Source organism: Sardina pilchardus, chromosome 14 (genome assembly GCF_963854185.1).
Source record: "Sardina pilchardus chromosome 14, fSarPil1.1, whole genome shotgun sequence".
Taxonomy (NCBI): domain Eukaryota; kingdom Metazoa; phylum Chordata; class Actinopteri; order Clupeiformes; family Clupeidae; genus Sardina; species Sardina pilchardus.
In genome coordinates, this window is record NC_085007.1 from 34,346,109 (window position 1) to 34,359,893 (window position 13,785).

Sequence of the window (13,785 nt, forward strand, 5' to 3'; positions counted from 1 at the left end):
AAACGTGTCTTCACTTTTCCTTCATAGCTTGAAATTGGAAGGTCTTAGAAGCTTGAAACCAAGCGCATACAACACAAAGGGCCTCAATGAGCTACTGGCCGCTCACTGGTGGCTCCAGCGCACGCGGTTCAGTCGCATCATTCACTCTGATGTGGTGTTCATGAAGTTGGGTGTTGAGGTGCATGTACTGCATTGTGACAGAAAGTCACTTTACAACATCTTACAAGCCCAAAGTGGATTTTGAAAAAAGTTTCCACGAGCGCATGTTTTGGCCGTCTCAGCCAACTGTCATGAAATATGAAAAGTAAACGTGTCTTCACTTTTCCTTCATAGCTTGAAATTGGAAGGTCTTAGAAGCTTGAAACCAAGCGCATACAACACAAAGGGCCTCAATGAGCTACTGGCCGCTCACTGGTGGCTCCAGCGCACGCGGTTCAGTCGCATCATTCACTCTGATGTGGTGTTCATGAAGTTGGGTGTTGAGGTGCATGTACTGCATTGTGACAGAAAGTCACTTTACAACATCTTAAAAGCCCAAAGTGGATTTTGAAAAAAGTTTCCACGAGCGCATGTTTTGGCCGTCTCAGCCAACTGTCATGAAATATGAAAAGTAAACGTGTCTTCACTTTTCCTTCATAGCTTGAAATTGGAAGGTCTTAGAAGCTTGAAACCAAGCGCATACAACACAAAGGGCCTCAATGAGCTACTGGCCGCTCACTGGTGGCTCCAGCGCACGCGGTTCAGTCGCATCATTCACTCTGATGTGGTGTTCATGAAGTTGGGTGTTGAGGTGCATGTACTGCATTGTGACAGAAAGTCACTTTACAACATCTTACAAGCCCAAAGTGGATTTTGAAAAAAGTTTCCACGAGCGCATGTTTTGGCCGTCTCAGCCAACTGTCACGAAATATGAAAAGTAAACGTGTCTTCACTTTTCCTTCATAGCTTGAAATTGGAAGGTCTTAGAAGCTTGAAACCAAGCGCATACAACACAAAGGGCCTCAATGAGCTACTGGCCGCTCACTGGTGGCTCCAGCGCACGCGGTTCAGTCGCATCATTCACTCTGATGTGGTGTTCATGAAGTTGGGTGTTGAGGTGCATGTACTGCATTGTGACAGAAAGTCACTTTACAACATCTTACAAGCCCAAAGTGGATTTTGAAAAAAGTTTCCACGAGCGCATGTTTTGGCCGTCTCAGCCAACTGTCACGAAATATGAAAAGTAAACGTGTCTTCACTTTTCCTTCATAGCTTGAAATTGGAAGGTCTTAGAAGCTTGAAACCAAGCGCATACAACACAAAGGGCCTCAATGAGCTACTGGCCGCTCACTGGTGGCTCCAGCGCACGCGGTTCAGTCGCATCATTCACTCTGATGTGGTGTTCATGAAGTTGGGTGTTGAGGTGCATGTACTGCATTGTGACAGAAAGTCACTTTACAACATCTTACAAGCCCAAAGTGGATTTTGAAAAAAGTTTCCACGAGCGCATGTTTTGGCCGTCTCAGCCAACTGTCACGAAATATGAAAAGTAAACGTGTCTTCACTTTTCCTTCATAGCTTGAAATTGGAAGGTCTTAGAAGCTTGAAACCAAGCGCATACAACACAAAGGGCCTCAATGAGCTACTGGCCGCTCACTGGTGGCTCCAGCGCACGCGGTTCAGTCGCATCATTCATTCTGATGTGGTGTTCATGAAGTTGGGTGTTGAGGTGCATGTACTGCATTGTGACAGAAAGTCACTTTACAACATCTTACAAGCCCAAAGTGGATTTTGAAAAAAGTTTCCACGAGCGCATGTTTTGGCCGTCTCAGCCAACTGTCATGAAATATGAAAAGTAAACGTGTCTTCACTTTTCCTTCATAGCTTGAAATTGGAAGGTCTTAGAAGCTTGAAACCAAGCGCATACAACACAAAGGGCCTCAATGAGCTACTGGCCGCTCACTGGTGGCTCCAGCGCACGCGGTTCAGTCGCATCATTCACTCTGATGTGGTGTTCATGAAGTTGGGTGTTGAGGTGCATGTACTGCATTGTGACAGAAAGTCACTTTACAACATCTTACAAGCCCAAAGTGGATTTTGAAAAAAGTTTCCACGAGCGCATGTTTTGGCCGTCTCAGCCAACTGTCATGAAATATGAAAAGTAAACGTGTCTTCACTTTTCCTTCATAGCTTGAAATTGGAAGGTCTTAGAAGCTTGAAACCAAGCGCATACAACACAAAGGGCCTCAATGAGCTACTGGCCGCTCACTGGTGGCTCCAGCGCACGCGGTTCAGTCGCATCATTCACTCTGATGTGGTGTTCATGAAGTTGGGTGTTGAGGTGCATGTACTGCATTGTGACAGAAAGTCACTTTACAACATCTTACAAGCCCAAAGTGGATTTTGAAAAAAGTTTCCACGAGCGCATGTTTTGGCCGTCTCAGCCACCTGTCACGAAATATGAAAAGTAAACGTGTCTTCACTTTTCCTTCATAGCTTGAAATTGGAAGGTCTTAGAAGCTTGAAACCAAGCGCATACAACACAAAGGGCCTCAATGAGCTACTGGCCGCTCACTGGTGGCTCCAGCGCACGCGGTTCAGTCGCATCATTCACTCTGATGTGGTGTTCATGAAGTTGGGTGTTGAGGTGCATGTACTGCATTGTGACAGAAAGTCACTTTACAACATCTTACAAGCCCAAAGTGGATTTTGAAAAAAGTTTCCACGAGCGCATGTTTTGGCCGTCTCAGCCAACTGTCACGAAATATGAAAAGTAAACGTGTCTTCACTTTTCCTTCATAGCTTGAAATTGGAAGGTCTTAGAAGCTTGAAACCAAGCGCATACAACACAAAGGGCCTCAATGAGCTACTGGCCGCTCACTGGTGGCTCCAGCGCACGCGGTTCAGTCGCATCATTCACTCTGATGTGGTGTTCATGAAGTTGGGTGTTGAGGTGCATGTACTGCATTGTGACAGAAAGTCACTTTACAACATCTTACAAGCCCAAAGTGGATTTTGAAAAAAGTTTCCACGAGCGCATGTTTTGGCCGTCTCAGCCAACTGTCACGAAATATGAAAAGTAAACGTGTCTTCACTTTTCCTTCATAGCTTGAAATTGGAAGGTCTTAGAAGCTTGAAACCAAGCGCATACAACACAAAGGGCCTCAATGAGCTACTGGCCGCTCACTGGTGGCTCCAGCGCACGCGGTTCAGTCGCATCATTCACTCTGATGTGGTGTTCATGAAGTTGGGTGTTGAGGTGCATGTACTGCATTGTGACAGAAAGTCACTTTACAACATCTTACAAGCCCAAAGTGGATTTTGAAAAAAGTTTCCACGAGCGCATGTTTTGGCCGTCTCAGCCAACTGTCACGAAATATGAAAAGTAAACGTGTCTTCACTTTTCCTTCATAGCTTGAAATTGGAAGGTCTTAGAAGCTTGAAACCAAGCGCATACAACACAAAGGGCCTCAATGAGCTACTGGCCGCTCACTGGTGGCTCCAGCGCACGCGGTTCAGTCGCATCATTCACTCTGATGTGGTGTTCATGAAGTTGGGTGTTGAGGTGCATGTACTGCATTGTGACAGAAAGTCACTTTACAACATCTTACAAGCCCAAAGTGGATTTTGAAAAAAGTTTCCACGAGCGCATGTTTTGGCCGTCTCAGCCAACTGTCACGAAATATGAAAAGTAAACGTGTCTTCACTTTTCCTTCATAGCTTGAAATTGGAAGGTCTTAGAAGCTTGAAACCAAGCGCATACAACACAAAGGGCCTCAATGAGCTACTGGCCGCTCACTGGTGGCTCCAGCGCACGCGGTTCAGTCGCATCATTCATTCTGATGTGGTGTTCATGAAGTTGGGTGTTGAGGTGCATGTACTGCATTGTGACAGAAAGTCACTTTACAACATCTTACAAGCCCAAAGTGGATTTTGAAAAAAGTTTCCACGAGCGCATGTTTTGGCCGTCTCAGCCAACTGTCATGAAATATGAAAAGTAAACGTGTCTTCACTTTTCCTTCATAGATTGAAATTGGAAGGTCTTAGAAGCTTGAAACCAAGCGCATACAACACAAAGGGCCTCAATGAGCTACTGGCCGCTCACTGGTGGCTCCAGCGCACGCGGTTCAGTCGCATCATTCACTCTGATGTGGTGTTCATGAAGTTGGGTGTTGAGGTGCATGTACTGCATTGTGACAGAAAGTCACTTTACAACATCTTACAAGCCCAAAGTGGATTTTGAAAAAAGTTTCCACGAGCGCATGTTTTGGCCGTCTCAGCCAACTGTCATGAAATATGAAAAGTAAACGTGTCTTCACTTTTCCTTCATAGCTTGAAATTGGAAGGTCTTAGAAGCTTGAAACCAAGCGCATACAACACAAAGGGCCTCAATGAGCTACTGGCCGCTCACTGGTGGCTCCAGCGCACGCGGTTCAGTCGCATCATTCACTCTGATGTGGTGTTCATGAAGTTGGGTGTTGAGGTGCATGTACTGCATTGTGACAGAAAGTCACTTTACAACATCTTACAAGCCCAAAGTGGATTTTGAAAAAAGTTTCCACGAGCGCATGTTTTGGCCGTCTCAGCCACCTGTCACGAAATATGAAAAGTAAACGTGTCTTCACTTTTCCTTCATAGCTTGAAATTGGAAGGTCTTAGAAGCTTGAAACCAAGCGCATACAACACAAAGGGCCTCAATGAGCTACTGGCCGCTCACTGGTGGCTCCAGCGCACGCGGTTCAGTCGCATCATTCACTCTGATGTGGTGTTCATGAAGTTGGGTGTTGAGGTGCATGTACTGCATTGTGACAGAAAGTCACTTTACAACATCTTACAAGCCCAAAGTGGATTTTGAAAAAAGTTTCCACGAGCGCATGTTTTGGCCGTCTCAGCCAACTGTCACGAAATATGAAAAGTAAACGTGTCTTCACTTTTCCTTCATAGCTTGAAATTGGAAGGTCTTAGAAGCTTGAAACCAAGCGCATACAACACAAAGGGCCTCAATGAGCTACTGGCCGCTCACTGGTGGCTCCAGCGCACGCGGTTCAGTCGCATCATTCACTCTGATGTGGTGTTCATGAAGTTGGGTGTTGAGGTGCATGTACTGCATTGTGACAGAAAGTCACTTTACAACATCTTACAAGCCCAAAGTGGATTTTGAAAAAAGTTTCCACGAGCGCATCTTTTGGCCGTCTCAGCCAACTGTCATGAAATATGAAAAGTAAACGTGTCTTCACTTTTCCTTCATAGCTTGAAATTGGAAGGTCTTAGAAGCTTGAAACCAAGCGCATACAACACAAAGGGCCTCAATGAGCTACTGGCCGCTCACTGGTGGCTCCAGCGCACGCGGTTCAGTCGCATCATTCACTCTGATGTGGTGTTCATGAAGTTGGGTGTTGAGGTGCATGTACTGCATTGTGACAGAAAGTCACTTTACAACATCTTACAAGCCCAAAGTGGATTTTGAAAAAAGTTTCCACGAGCGCATGTTTTGGCCGTCTCAGCCAACTGTCATGAAATATGAAAAGTAAACGTGTCTTCACTTTTCCTTCATAGCTTGAAATTGGAAGGTCTTAGAAGCTTGAAACCAAGCGCATACAACACAAAGGGCCTCAATGAGCTACTGGCCGCTCACTGGTGGCTCCAGCGCACGCGGTTCAGTCGCATCATTCACTCTGATGTGGTGTTCATGAAGTTGGGTGTTGAGGTGCATGTACTGCATTGTGACAGAAAGTCACTTTACAACATCTTACAAGCCCAAAGTGGATTTTGAAAAAAGTTTCCACGAGCGCATGTTTTGGCCGTCTCAGCCAACTCTCACGAAATATGAAAAGTAAACGTGTCTTCACTTTTCCTTCATAGCTTGAAATTGGAAGGTCTTAGAAGCTTGAAACCAAGCGCATACAACACAAAGGGCCTCAATGAGCTACTGGCCGCTCACTGGTGGCTCCAGCGCACGCGGTTCAGTCGCATCATTCACTCTGATGTGGTGTTCATGAAGTTGGGTGTTGAGGTGCATGTACTGCATTGTGACAGAAAGTCACTTTACAACATCTTACAAGCCCAAAGTGGATTTTGAAAAAAGTTTCCACGAGCGCATGTTTTGGCCGTCTCAGCCAACTGTCATGAAATATGAAAAGTAAACGTGTCTTCACTTTTCCTTCATAGCTTGAAATTGGAAGGTCTTAGAAGCTTGAAACCAAGCGCATACAACACAAAGGGCCTCAATGAGCTACTGGCCGCTCACTGGTGGCTCCAGCGCACGCGGTTCAGTCGCATCATTCACTCTGATGTGGTGTTCATGAAGTTGGGTGTTGAGGTGCATGTACTGCATTGTGACAGAAAGTCACTTTACAACATCTTACAAGCCCAAAGTGGATTTTGAAAAAAGTTTCCACGAGCGCATGTTTTGGCCGTCTCAGCCAACTGTCACGAAATATGAAAAGTAAACGTGTCTTCACTTTTCCTTCATAGCTTGAAATTGGAAGGTCTTAGAAGCTTGAAACCAAGCGCATACAACACAAAGGGCCTCAATGAGCTACTGGCCGCTCACTGGTGGCTCCAGCGCACGCGGTTCAGTCGCATCATTCACTCTGATGTGGTGTTCATGAAGTTGGGTGTTGAGGTGCATGTACTGCATTGTGACAGAAAGTCACTTTACAACATCTTACAAGCCCAAAGTGGATTTTGAAAAAAGTTTCCACGAGTGCATGTTTTGGCCGTCTCAGCCAACTGTCACGAAATATGAAAAGTAAACGTGTCTTCACTTTTCCTTCATAGCTTGAAATTGGAAGGTCTTAGAAGCTTGAAACCAAGCGCATACAACACAAAGGGCCTCAATGAGCTACTGGCCGCTCACTGGTGGCTCCAGCGCTCGCGGTTCAGTCGCATCATTCACTCTGATGTGGTGTTCATGAAGTTGGGTGTTGAGGTGCATGTACTGCATTGTGACAGAAAGTCACTTTACAACATCTTACAAGCCCAAAGTGGATTTTGAAAAAAGTTTCCACGAGCGCATGTTTTGGCCGTCTCAGCCAACTGTCATGAAATATGAAAAGTAAACGTGTCTTCACTTTTCCTTCATAGCTTGAAATTGGAAGGTCTTAGAAGCTTGAAACCAAGCGCATACAACACAAAGGGCCTCAATGAGCTACTGGCCGCTCACTGGTGGCTCCAGCGCACGCGGTTCAGTCGCATCATTCACTCTGATGTGGTGTTCATGAAGTTGGGTGTTGAGGTGCATGTACTGCATTGTGACAGAAAGTCACTTTACAACATCTTACAAGCCCAAAGTGGATTTTGAAAAAAGTTTCCACGAGCGCATGTTTTGGCCGTCTCAGCCAACTGTCACGAAATATGAAAAGTAAACGTGTCTTCACTTTTCCTTCATAGCTTGAAATTGGAAGGTCTTAGAAGCTTGAAACCAAGCGCATACAACACAAAGGGCCTCAATGAGCTACTGGCCGCTCACTGGTGGCTCCAGCGCACGTGGTTCAGTCGCATCATTCACTCTGATGTGGTGTTCATGAAGTTGGGTGTTGAGGTGCATGTACTGCATTGTGACAGAAAGTCACTTTACAACATCTTACAAGCCCAAAGTGGATTTTGAAAAAAGTTTCCACGAGCGCATGTTTTGGCCGTCTCAGCCAACTGTCACGAAATATGAAAAGTAAACGTGTCTTCACTTTTCCTTCATAGCTTGAAATTGGAAGGTCTTAGAAGCTTGAAACCAAGCGCATACAACACAAAGGGCCTCAATGAGCTACTGGCCGCTCACTGGTGGCTCCAGCGCACGCGGTTCAGTCGCATCATTCACTCTGATGTGGTGTTCATGAAGTTGGGTGTTGAGGTGCATGTACTGCATTGTGACAGAAAGTCACTTTACAACATCTTACAAGCCAAAAGTGGATTTTGAAAAAAGTTTCCACGAGCGCATGTTTTGGCCGTCTCAGCCAACTGTCATGAAATATGAAAAGTAAACGTGTCTTCACTTTTCCTTCATAGCTTGAAATTGGAAGGTCTTAGAAGCTTGAAACCAAGCGCATACAACACAAAGGGCCTCAATGAGCTACTGGCCGCTCACTGGTGGCTCCAGCGCACGCGGTTCAGTCGCATCATTCACTCTGATGTGGTGTTCATGAAGTTGGGTGTTGAGGTGCATGTACTGCATTGTGACAGAAAGTCACTTTACAACATCTTACAAGCCCAAAGTGGATTTTGAAAAAAGTTTCCACGAGCGCATGTTTTGGCCGTCTCAGCCAACTGTCACGAAATATGAAAAGTAAACGTGTCTTCACTTTTCCTTCATAGCTTGAAATTGGAAGGTCTTAGAAGCTTGAAACCAAGCGCATACAACACAAAGGGCCTCAATGAGCTACTGGCCGCTCACTGGTGGCTCCAGCGCACGCGGTTCAGTCGCATCATTCACTCTGATGTGGTGTTCATGAAGTTGGGTGTTGAGGTGCATGTACTGCATTGTGACAGAAAGTCACTTTACAACATCTTACAAGCCCAAAGTGGATTTTGAAAAAAGTTTCCACGAGTGCATGTTTTGGCCGTCTCAGCCAACTGTCACGAAATATGAAAAGTAAACGTGTCTTCACTTTTCCTTCATAGCTTGAAATTGGAAGGTCTTAGAAGCTTGAAACCAAGCGCATACAACACAAAGGGCCTCAATGAGCTACTGGCCGCTCACTGGTGGCTCCAGCGCACGCGGTTCAGTCGCATCATTCACTCTGATGTGGTGTTCATGAAGTTGGGTGTTGAGGTGCATGTACTGCATTGTGACAGAAAGTCACTTTACAACATCTTACAAGCCCAAAGTGGATTTTGAAAAAAGTTTCCACGAGCGCATGTTTTGGCCGTCTCAGCCAACTGTCATGAAATATGAAAAGTAAACGTGTCTTCACTTTTCCTTCATAGCTTGAAATTGGAAGGTCTTAGAAGCTTGAAACCAAGCGCATACAACACAAAGGGCCTCAATGAGCTACTGGCCGCTCACTGGTGGCTCCAGCGCACGCGGTTCAGTCGCATCATTCACTCTGATGTGGTGTTCATGAAGTTGGGTGTTGAGGTGCATGTACTGCATTGTGACAGAAAGTCACTTTACAACATCTTACAAGCCCAAAGTGGATTTTGAAAAAAGTTTCCACGAGCGCATGTTTTGGCCGTCTCAGCCAACTGTCACGAAATATGAAAAGTAAACGTGTCTTCACTTTTCCTTCATAGCTTGAAATTGGAAGGTCTTAGAAGCTTGAAACCAAGCGCATACAACACAAAGGGCCTCAATGAGCTACTGGCCGCTCACTGGTGGCTCCAGCGCACGTGGTTCAGTCGCATCATTCACTCTGATGTGGTGTTCATGAAGTTGGGTGTTGAGGTGCATGTACTGCATTGTGACAGAAAGTCACTTTACAACATCTTACAAGCCCAAAGTGGATTTTGAAAAAAGTTTCCACGAGCGCATGTTTTGGCCGTCTCAGCCAACTGTCACGAAATATGAAAAGTAAACGTGTCTTCACTTTTCCTTCATAGCTTGAAATTGGAAGGTCTTAGAAGCTTGAAACCAAGCGCATACAACACAAAGGGCCTCAATGAGCTACTGGCCGCTCACTGGTGGCTCCAGCGCACGCGGTTCAGTCGCATCATTCACTCTGATGTGGTGTTCATGAAGTTGGGTGTTGAGGTGCATGTACTGCATTGTGACAGAAAGTCACTTTACAACATCTTACAAGCCCAAAGTGGATTTTGAAAAAAGTTTCCACGAGCGCATGTTTTGGCCGTCTCAGCCAACTGTCATGAAATATGAAAAGTAAACGTGTCTTCACTTTTCCTTCATAGCTTGAAATTGGAAGGTCTTAGAAGCTTGAAACCAAGCGCATACAACACAAAGGGCCTCAATGAGCTACTGGCCGCTCACTGGTGGCTCCAGCGCACGCGGTTCAGTCGCATCATTCACTCTGATGTGGTGTTCATGAAGTTGGGTGTTGAGGTGCATGTACTGCATTGTGACAGAAAGTCACTTTACAACATCTTACAAGCCCAAAGTGGATTTTGAAAAAAGTTTCCACGAGCGCATGTTTTGGCCGTCTCAGCCAACTGTCACGAAATATGAAAAGTAAACGTGTCTTCACTTTTCCTTCATAGCTTGAAATTGGAAGGTCTTAGAAGCTTGAAACCAAGCGCATACAACACAAAGGGCCTCAATGAGCTACTGGCCGCTCACTGGTGGCTCCAGCGTACGCGGTTCAGTCGCATCATTCACTCTGATGTGGTGTTCATGAAGTTGGGTGTTGAGGTGCATGTACTGCATTGTGACAGAAAGTCACTTTACAACATCTTACAAGCCCAAAGTGGATTTTGAAAAAAGTTTCCACGAGCGCATGTTTTGGCCGTCTCAGCCAACTGTCATGAAATATGAAAAGTAAACGTGTCTTCACTTTTCCTTCATAGCTTGAAATTGGAAGGTCTTAGAAGCTTGAAACCAAGCGCATACAACACAAAGGGCCTCAATGAGCTACTGGCCGCTCACTGGTGGCTCCAGCGCACGCGGTTCAGTCGCATCATTCACTCTGATGTGGTGTTCATGAAGTTGGGTGTTGAGGTGCATGTACTGCATTGTGACAGAAAGTCACTTTACAACATCTTACAAGCCCAAAGTGGATTTTGAAAAAAGTTTCCACGAGCGCATGTTTTGGGCGTCTCAGCCAACTGTCATGAAATATGAAAAGTAAACGTGTCTTCACTTTTCCTTCATAGCTTGAAATTGGAAGGTCTTAGAAGCTTGAAACCAAGCGCATACAACACAAAGGGCCTCAATGAGCTACTGGCCGCTCACTGGTGGCTCCAGCGCACGCGGTTCAGTCGCATCATTCACTCTGATGTGGTGTTCATGAAGTTGGGTGTTGAGGTGCATGTACTGCATTGTGACAGAAAGTCACTTTACAACATCTTACAAGCCCAAAGTGGATTTTGAAAAAAGTTTCCACGAGCGCATGTTTTGGCCGTCTCAGCCAACTGTCATGAAATATGAAAAGTAAACGTGTCTTCACTTTTCCTTCATAGCTTGAAATTGGAAGGTCTTAGAAGCTTGAAACCAAGCGCATACAACACAAAGGGCCTCAATGAGCTACTGGCCGCTCACTGGTGGCTCCAGCGCACGCGGTTCAGTCGCATCATTCACTCTGATGTGGTGTTCATGAAGTTGGGTGTTGATGTGCATGTACTGCATTGTGACAGAAAGTCACTTTACAACATCTTACAAGCCCAAAGTGGATTTTGAAAAAAGTTTCCATGAGCGCATGTTTTGGCCGTCTCAGCCAACTGTCACGAAATATGAAAAGTAAACGTGTCTTCACTTTTCCTTCATAGCTTGAAATTGGAAGGTCTTAGAAGCTTGAAACCAAGCGCATACAACACAAAGGGCCTCAATGAGCTACTGGCCGCTCACTGGTGGCTCCAGCGCGCGCGGTTCAGTCGCATCATTCACTCTGATGTGGTGTTCATGAAGTTGGGTGTTGAGGTGCATGTACTGCATTGTGACAGAAAGTCACTTTACAACATCTTACAAGCCCAAAGTGGATTTTGAAAAAAGTTTCCACGAGCGCATGTTTTGGCCGTCTCAGCCAACTGTCATGAAATATGAAAAGTAAACGTGTCTTCACTTTTCCTTCATAGCTTGAAATTGGAAGGTCTTAGAAGCTTGAAACCAAGCGCATACAACACAAAGGGCCTCAATGAGCTACTGGCCGCTCACTGGTGGCTCCAGCGCACGCGGTTCAGTCGCATCATTCACTCTGATGTGGTGTTCATGAAGTTGGGTGTTGAGGTGCATGTACTGCATTGTGACAGAAAGTCACTTTACAACATCTTACAAGCCCAAAGTGGATTTTGAAAAAAGTTTCCACGAGCGCATGTTTTGGCCGTCTCAGCCAACTGTCACGAAATATGAAAAGTAAACGTGTCTTCACTTTTCCTTCATAGCTTGAAATTGGAAGGTCTTAGAAGCTTGAAACCAAGCGCATACAACACAAAGGGCCTCAATGAGCTACTGGCCGCTCACTGGTGGCTCCAGCGCACGCGGTTCAGTCGCATCATTCACTCTGATGTGGTGTTCATGAAGTTGGGTGTTGAGGTGCATGTACTGCATTGTGACAGAAAGTCACTTTACAACATCTTACAAGCCCAAAGTGGATTTTGAAAAAAGTTTCCACGAGCGCATGTTTTGGCCGTCTCAGCCAACTGTCACGAAATATGAAAAGTAAACGTGTCTTCACTTTTCCTTCATAGCTTGAAATTGGAAGGTCTTAGAAGCTTGAAACCAAGCGCATACAACACAAAGGGCCTCAATGAGCTACTGGCCGCTCACTGGTGGCTCCAGCGCACGCGGTTCAGTCGCATCATTCACTCTGATGTGGTGTTCATGAAGTTGGGTGTTGAGGTGCATGTACTGCATTGTGACAGAAAGTCACTTTACAACATCTTACAAGCCCAAAGTGGATTTTGAAAAAAGTTTCCACGAGCGCATGTTTTGGCCGTCTCAGCCAACTGTCACGAAATATGAAAAGTAAACGTGTCTTCACTTTTCCTTCATAGCTTGAAATTGGAAGGTCTTAGAAGCTTGAAACCAAGCGCATACAACACAAAGGGCCTCAATGAGCTACTGGCCGCTCACTGGTGGCTCCAGCGCACGCGGTTCAGTCGCATCATTCACTCTGATGTGGTGTTCATGAAGTTGGGTGTTGAGGTGCATGTACTGCATTGTGACAGAAAGTCACTTTACAACATCTTACAAGCCCAAAGTGGATTTTGAAAAAAGTTTCCACGAGCGCATGTTTTGGCCGTCTCAGCCAACTGTCACGAAATATGAAAAGTAAACGTGTCTTCACTTTTCCTTCATAGCTTGAAATTGGAAGGTCTTAGAAGCTTGAAACCAAGCGCATACAACACAAAGGGCCTCAATGAGCTACTGGCCGCTCACTGGTGGCTCCAGCGCACGCGGTTCAGTCGCATCATTCACTCTGATGTGGTGTTCATGAAGTTGGGTGTTGAGGTGCATGTACTGCATTGTGACAGAAAGTCACTTTACAACATCTTACAAGCCCAAAGTGGATTTTGAAAAAAGTTTCCACGAGCGCATGTTTTGGCCGTCTCAGCCAACTGTCACGAAATATGAAAAGTAAACGTGTCTTCACTTTTCCTTCATAGCTTGAAATTGGAAGGTCTTAGAAGCTTGAAACCAAGCGCATACAACACAAAGGGCCTCAATGAGCTACTGGCCGCTCACTGGTGGCTCCAGCGCACGCGGTTCAGTCGCATCATTCACTCTGATGTGGTGTTCATGAAGTTGGGTGTTGAGGTGCATGTACTGCATTGTGACAGAAAGTCACTTTACAACATCTTACAAGCCCAAAGTGGATTTTGAAAAAAGTTTCCACGAGCGCATGTTTTGGCCGTCTCAGCCAACTGTCACGAAATATGAAAAGTAAACGTGTCTTCACTTTTCCTTCATAGCTTGAAATTGGAAGGTCTTAGAAGCTTGAAACCAAGCGCATACAACACAAAGGGCCTCAATGAGCTACTGGCCGCTCACTGGTGGCTCCAGCGCACGCGGTTCAGTCGCATCATTCACTCTGATGTGGTGTTCATGAAGTTGGGTGTTGAGGTGCATGTACTGCATTGTGACAGAAAGTCACTTTACAACATCTTACAAGCCCAAAGTGGATTTTGAAAAAAGTTTCCACGAGCGCATGTTTTGGCCGTCTCAGCCAACTGTCACGAAATATGAAAAGTAAACGTGTCTTCACT